Source organism: Macrobrachium rosenbergii, chromosome 26, assembly GCF_040412425.1.
Source record: "Macrobrachium rosenbergii isolate ZJJX-2024 chromosome 26, ASM4041242v1, whole genome shotgun sequence".
NCBI lineage: Eukaryota > Metazoa > Arthropoda > Malacostraca > Decapoda > Palaemonidae > Macrobrachium > Macrobrachium rosenbergii.
The window spans coordinates 44020696-44029148 of record NC_089766.1 but is presented as its reverse complement, the minus strand read 5'-3'; positions in this window follow the sequence as shown (position 1 = coordinate 44029148).

Sequence of the window (8453 nt, the reverse complement as noted above, 5' to 3'; positions counted from 1 at the left end):
GCAAAACAGGCATTCGTTCCTTTGGACCCAGTGTGTATTCGTGTTTGGCAGGAGTTCGTACCATTAATTTGAAATGTGAGTTATTGCAGGGTCAGCGATTTCATTGCAACATCAAGCATGTGGGCGCTTAAATTCTGGAAATAAAGGATAAAACGACCAGATTAATCCTATTGTGACAAAGCCTTGCACGTCAATTCAGCCTGCTCTTCTGCTAAAAAGGAACTTCTGATTGAGCAATCCAAAAGTTTTCAGAAAAAGGCAGCACTAAGCTTGATTACAGTTATAAAATCAGAGTTAATAAGTCTATAAACAAAAATGCTCCTAAACAGGGTAAAGCGGCAGTACGTTCCGTCCTGCAAAAAGGAACTAGAAAAGCTAAAGTGGAAACATAATTGCTAATTTTGGGTCTCCTCCTTATTAATAATACCTAAAAAAAATAAATAGTTAGGTAGTAAAGGATGCTAAACAATTATATCTTAAACTGCTTAACGAGCAACAACTCGTTACAAAAGGTCATCGAGGTAATTGACTTTTTGTTTTATTTTCAAGATATTTAGTGAAGTTCTGTTCGATTGTTCTCCAAACGCCGGCAAATGAGAGACTCTGCTAGCTGCAAGTTCCTCTTTTGTCCTTCCTCAGGGAAAATGGAAGGAGGTTTCTGTGTATCACCTGAGAGTTACATATGGACTGCAGTTGGCAGCTGGCGAAGGTCAATGTTTGCTACTAATTGCTACTGTTGTTGTACAGTAGACTGCGCCTGTTATTTTCGAGGCAAAGAACGAAGCAAAGAAAACGATGTCCCACTTGGCTACGCTGGTGAGGATGGGTCTATTCCAGCTATAACAAATGTGTCTGAATTCGACAGGTATATGGAAGCATGAGCGGCGAAGGACTTATTCTTTTAGCGGTCAGGTCGGAAACGTGACCTCGTTCTGATACTCCAGATGCGAGTTCGAATCCTGCTACCGGACATCAGAATCACTTCATAATCTTGCATTTGGATCTAAGGCTCTGTAGTAACAAGCGCATCCAAAACGTGGGAAGAATTCGAGAAGTTAACAGGGCATATTGTTATTAAAATTGCATACCTAATTGGTAAAGAATGACCAGTAAATTCTACACACACACACACACACACACACACACACACACACACACACACATATATATATATATATATATATATATATATATATATATATATATATATATATATATATATATATATATATATATATATATATATATATATATATATATATATATGTGTGTGTGTATATGTGTGTGTGTGTGTGTGTGTGCGAGCGACGCGCGCGCGCGTCTGTTCGGTTAAGTTTTCCGAGTTAAATTATTGATGAAGTCAACAGGAGCGCCGGAAGAGCAAGCCTCTGTCTTCAGCGTCATTTGCAGAAACAAAGAAATAAATGACGGAACGTCTTTATAAATTCGTCTCTCTGACCTGAGGATGAGGTCGGTTGACTTCACTTAGCCTTTGGGTCTGCTGACTTGGTCTTATCCTTCGTTAATGGGCAACTGGATTAGGTTGATATACAGGGATGAGATTAAGAAGTCATCTGGTTCGTCTATGGACACGGATTATCAAATTTAGGCCAAAGGCCAAGCGCTGGGACCTAGAGCTCATTCAGTGCTGAAATGGAAGCTGAAAGATAGGGTGGTTTGAAAGGTGTAACAGGAGGAAAACCTCGCACTTGCACTACGAAACAATTGTTATGAGAGGATGGATAGCAGGATGGAAAAAAGATAATATGAATGGAGGTACAGTAAAAGGACTGAAAGGGGTTGCAGCTAGCGGCCGAACGGACACTGTGAAGAACCTTAAGTAATACCTACAGAGCAGCACGTGAGGCACATTGACGGCACTACCCACCTACGGGGGATTTTGGACATGTAGAAATTTTAAGTAAAGTCACAGTGTTATGTCTTGAGATATATGGATTTATGACAACTTGGCTTTCCTTCCTTCCAGGGATGTCTTGGGTGGAGGTTGAGTTCTATTGGAAATTTGCTCTGTTCTGTTCTCTCTCTTCCTGTTCAAGTGAAAGACCTCCTCGCTGTTGCTGTCATCAGCCTCAGATGGGGGCTTTCTCAGTTACTCCTGAAGTGTTGGCTGATGGTGACTGGCATGATTTATTGACTGGCTACCGCATTCTTCAACACGGTTATTAATAATACTTTTCGAAAATTATTAGATTTACCTTCGGTTGTGATATAAGTTTTAAACATGAAGTTATTCTAGAAAAACTTCCATACTGAAGTTGAGATAAATTACTAAAAATATTCGACATTTGCAAAAACGTTTCCGGAGATTTAAGTTCACTATCTGCATCCGGCTGCATAAGCTGTGACTCGATTCACTTTGGTGGAAAAGGTATGAATATTAATTTAATAGGTGAGAAAAAAAATCCTAGGTTTTAACGTCGAATCACAAAAATTATTCTTGTTATAGAATACAAGCGCTGGAGGAAAAAGAAGTTGTGTCATACACTAGTCATCCTTTGAAATAAATTACATGCGTGAATGGAGTGGAAAAGAATTTTATTGACATATAAATCTTTCCAGTTTAAATCATATATTTTCATTCCGTGATGAACAGCATCATCTCAGATAACCCGGTTTTCAAAAAGATATGAAAAAATGAGAGGAAATGTTTAATTTGGAATTTCTGTTCATTCCAGTATTGATGGTTACTCTTCCAGCTATGACCGGACAACATCGGAACCTGGCATTTCCGGAGAAATTACTTCGTATTGACAATCTTCCCAGAACTTCCTCAGACAACCAAATGCAGAAAGTCAATATTGATGACGCCTTTAGGGAGGATCTCAATGGCTGCTGTTCACCAAATAACAGCGCATTACATATTGACAGGAAGCACTTCTGTAAATCACTTTTCCCCAAGATGGTCATGTGACTGCATACTAGGTGGCCCAGAATTTATTTTATTTCGTTCGTATACAACCCGGGCTTGTAAGTATTAAGATATCCTTTTATTCCTTGTTTTATCAAAACGTACGTAAATGTATGCACACCTATATCTCCAAGGTCCAGGCGATATGTTTAAAATGAGACATTATTCTTCATCAAATATGCAATAAAAACCATATTGTTGTCTATAAGATACAAATTTTACAGTCTTGGAAAACTGCTTTATAATTTATGAATTAACCTTATATTTTAAAAATCCTTGAAACTCATTCCGAACGGCATAGGAACTATCACACAGCAAAATAAATTCTACAAAATCTGTAACAAAGAAATTCATTTAAGCGTTCATTCTTAGTTCCCCACCACCATCATTCTTAGTTCTCAATTACCATGTCATGACGCAGTTTAGTAAAATTTCTATTTATAGAGTCTGATTCCTGTTGTTACATGAAACGTTACAATGAATTTTGCCATAAAATGACCTACAACGGTCAATTCCAATGAGTAAGCTGGTCTAAAATAATGATAACAGGTATCATAAATACCAGGGTTAAATTTAGATAAAAAACCGATAATTACTCTCCAGTATTCAAAACCGTTCCTCTCTCTAACAGACCTAGCTAACTACCCTCTAAAAACGAGTGCAGCAGAAACCCCTGGGTGTGATGGACTGAAAAGGCCAGAGGAGAGGTCAGAGCTAGTCAAGCATCCTTGATTTCCTAGCAACCCACCTGGCGTCACATCAGAAAGAGATAAATTGAAAATGTTCATTCATTAAAGAATGCTATTCGATATAGCATTAATGTAATAGGATTCTCTGGTGGAAGCGATTAAATTTTCTTGGCCGTTGGATGTTGCAAAAGCGTTGGGGTATCGGTGGCTTATGCAAACGGAATTAATTTCTGTCAATATAATAGAAATATCCCCAAGTCCTGATCCTCCTAGAATCCAACGTCCCCCCCCCAACCCTTGCACTGGTTTTGCCTTTCACCTGTCATCGCTAACATGTAATAAATATAGATAGTATGCATCAGACTGACTGATTGACAGACATTATATTTGCGATCTATGAAGTCAGGTTTAAAATATTCTTTCTGTGAGGTGATTTCAAGAGTAATTTTCATAAGCATAAGTACGCGACTTTATACTATAGTGTTTACTTCTTCTTCTTCTTCTTCTTCTTCGTTTAACGTGCTTTTTCCCATTTTTCATATAGGGTAAGGACGATGCCTTCTTTTGAAGGACTTTGATTTGGCGTTGGGGTAGGCCGTAGCCTCGATCGGCTGCCCTGCCTGACATCGCTTAGACCCCGGTAGCCTAATAAATTTAGAAAGGCAATATTTCAAAGAAATTTATCCGAATGTTCATATTTACTCCGCATTTATTTTTCACCTTCGTTTCGGGTTCCCAGATATTCATGAGCGCAAATGGAACAAAACTCTATGATGTACATCAGCCAGCAAATGGCCTATTGACAAGGTGACAAAATAGTCAATAGAAAACTGATCAAATGTCCAACAGGGAAACTTGACCTTCAGATGTCCAACAGAAAAGGTTTACACAAATTTCAGTGGAAAAGATTTCAGTTTCCCTGCACTGGAAACTTATCCAACATGTAGCCTACAAATAAGGTAACAAAACTGACAATTGAATCAGATCAGTTCCCCAAATTGGAACAATTAATCTGCAAGCCTCCTGCGTCCACGGGAAAACAGTCAGTGGAAAAAGGGATCAAATCACCTACATTGGGACACGTAACCAACATCTGTCCTTCAAACAAGGTGACACCAAAGTATATAGGAAATGTTTCGGCCCCCAGACTGGTGTACTTACCCAATGAGTGGCCTGCAGACAAGGTGGCCATTCATCTCTTCGATATAGCAAACTACTCCCGTGAGAGAGCTGATTTGGTAATGTCCAACATTTTCTGGATTTGCATTTCCTTTTTTGCATCTTATTTAGGTGCCTTGAAAGATATTCATAACTGACAGAGGTGTCCTTCTTGGTAGGTATTTTCATGTTATGTCCCTCCAAGTAGTCTGACTTTTCTTTGTCCTTCACACCTTTGTGTGCAATTAAGCGTCTCCACCCCCAAATAAAATCAATTATGTATTACGACTCCATCAAAAACAGCCATTAAAAGTCCCAGCAGTCAATTCCAAATATCTCAGTGATAGCAGAAGCTATTTTTCTGGAATTGTGGATAATCTATGAATGCTATCTAGGGGACTGTATGTGAAATCACTTCACAGACACTAGACAAGGGGTAGGTACTGGATACTGCACGACCATCTAAGGTTGATGTTGGTAAAGGAAAAAAAGGGGAGGGGGATAGAAAATGACCAGCTAGGCCTCGAAGAGACCAACTCCATTTAGGATTATAGTCTCAAGTGCCTTTAAATTTGGAAGCAGAATTCATCTTGTTAAATTGGATATTTCATTTCACTGGTATCACTTATGAGCACAATACTTATGATCGTTAAACTTTGTGACTAAATTTACTAAAAATTACTTTTAAAACATCACCCAAAAGGTAGGTTGCTTAAAATAAAACACTATATTATAGACAGAACATTATCTGTATCATTTAAGAAAATATCCTTGTATAAATATGCCGTCCTCATTGAATCATGCAGCACAGAGCAGCACAAAAGCCTCAGAAAGGCAAGATTCACCAAAGCGACTTTCCACGAAAGTCAAGTAAGTAAGTAAGTAAGTAAGTCTCCTCCTCTGCCTTCCTGGAAACGAGGTTAAAAAGGCCGAGTGCATCCTTGGCGAAAAAAACGGGGCAAATGAAATAATAATCTCCCTCCAAGACTCTCTGCTGTCAGGGAACATTTGAGGCCTCTGTCGTTCTTATTCTATTGCAGAGGCTTTCAGGGCATCTGGAAGCTCTGGGGTGGAAGTGACTTCGCTTTTGGGCCAATTTTAGTCTCTTTCCCACATAATCAAGAAACGAACAAGGATTTTAGCTCTCCATTTTCTCTTGACTTTAGATGACTTTGATCTGGCAGGATCGAATAAATTTAGTATCTGATTTTCCGACTTTAAAATATTACAAGTCAAAACGAACGTTGATAAAAACTTATATGACGGATATTAAACTTTTAAACATTTTTATCTATGGTCTTCTATTATTCCTCGGTCTCTCCATGCACATATTTATTACTACTGAACCTCCTATCCTATTTATTGAAATATATATATATATATATATATATATATATATATATATATATATATATATATATATATATATATATATATATATATATATATATATACATATATTATCATTCATACACACGTGACATTTTTTTTATTGACAAATAATATCCATTTCAGCATCCCTGGGGAACAACTTCCACCCAGGGGGGAATTATGACTGGTAGAGGTTTCGTCGCCGGCGGAGTTGAATGGTAGACGAGGAAACCATTTGCAAGCACACAGGAGGATTTACAGGGTAGCCAAGAAGACAACGAGAGAGGAAAGAAGACATGTAATGAAAACAGAGGGGAGGAGATGAAAAGGAACTGTAGAGAAAATAAAAGCATTTCACACAGATTTAAATGCAAAGATTAAGATTAACTGATAAATTTATCCTACGCTACTGCCCACCAGTCAACCCAACTATAAATAGGTACCAACATCTGCTTGTGTCAAAGAAGAGGGTACAAGGCTAGCAACCTCACACTCAAGACTATCTGGTAAACCAGAAAGCTGTACTTTTCTGAAAGCTGCACCTTAAACATCACACTTTCATAGCTCAGAAACATTATATTGAGTATCTGTGTACATTATACCTGATTAAGGAAACGCCTCTACTGTGCAGATGCTGTTCTCAAATGTAATGAATAAACTAACAGAATGTATAACTGAGCTTCCCAAGATCAGCTTTTCATATTGGAAAGAGTGCTCTCTTGTTATCCAACAAAGACAATCCTTAATCCTTGAAGATATTTCATTTCTTTACTTATATATTACACTCAACATTAATACGAAATGAGTACTGTAGACATGTTCCCCTCTTGACTAAAGCTTATAAATTAAAAGAATGCTTGGCTAACTATTCATGCAAAATTGATACCTGGTTAATTTCATGTGACTTTGCTTATGAGTTCCTAGATGAATTACTCCTTTACTTAAATATATATGAAAGCTTATTCCCATTCCTTTGTGAAAGTAATAGTAGCTGAATAACAGGAGAATGTAAACTGCAATAATGGTTCTGTGAAATTGGTACAGCAATCACTGGGTAAAGTTTCTAACTGAAAAGTGTTCCGGCTTCATATTGGAATATTATGTAATGGGTTGCGAGCCAAAGCACAATGTTTTCATCAGCACAGGATACGAGTTACTCATCAGTTCTCAGGTTCTGCTGTTTTCAGTGAAAGGAAATTATGCTTCACATGATGAAGGGCTTCGGTGTTCCCGAAAAATAATAAGAGGAAAAGGTCGTTTTTTAATTAACTGTCTGCCACATGGTACATATTAGCTATTGTGATGCGGTAATCCTCTGTGTATTATTCAAGCCTTTTCAAGCCTATAATTTCCATACATGTGCACACAAACGGTTCAGTAATCATGAGAGTATGAATGTAGCAGTGAGCATTGTCTTGTATTTTCTCGTCCGCCTCTTTTTTTAGGAGAAAAGCTTTGAATGTTGAAAAATGTTTGGACGTGTTATTGATAGCCACACTGATACCTTAACTTCTCGATTTTCCTATGAGAAACGACTGAAGAAGCCACTTTCATGCTAGTAAGATTGACGTTCCCTTTCAGACAACTATTCCCAGCTGATACTATTACATACTGTTCTCCCCTTGGTTGGGCGAAGGACATGTTCAAACCATCTCCCATTCTTCAGTACCTCATCTATATCGGGCACTTCCGTCATTTCCCTTATGGTATTATTTCTATATTTCTAAAAACTGCCCTAGTATCTGACAACTAATATTTTTCTTAAAGCTTTATTCACAAATCATCTAGATATTTAGACAGTTTTATGAGCGTATACAAATATAAATTGTGCTTGACTAACAAACATACATCTTACTTTTGTACACAGTTTGTCTATCTAATTTCCAAATCTGACTCAGGCTGCCCGTTTTGTCTTTTGTGTCCTCAACAAATTCCAACTAAAGAGAACCTGTACTGGATACTGTTCCTAAATATTTGAGTCTCAGTTCTATTTCTTCCTTTTGTGCACTTTCCCTCATTTTTTTTATATAAAATTTACCTTAATTCCCATCTCTCTAGATGCATGATAAAAGTGTATTAAGCTGGCCTTGCAAATCTTGTGATGTTTCCCTGATTAAATCAGCTTCATCTGCATATTCTGGCTGTCATCTTTCTAGCGTCTGCTCCACTCTGAACTTGCTCTTCCTTTTCCAACTACATTTTCACGGTTAACTTTAATTAGTTTTCCATATTTAACGTGAATGCGGAGAACTCTGCAAAGGCTCTCAATGGGAATAACATCTTTTCATCGGTGATGTACTTGAGAA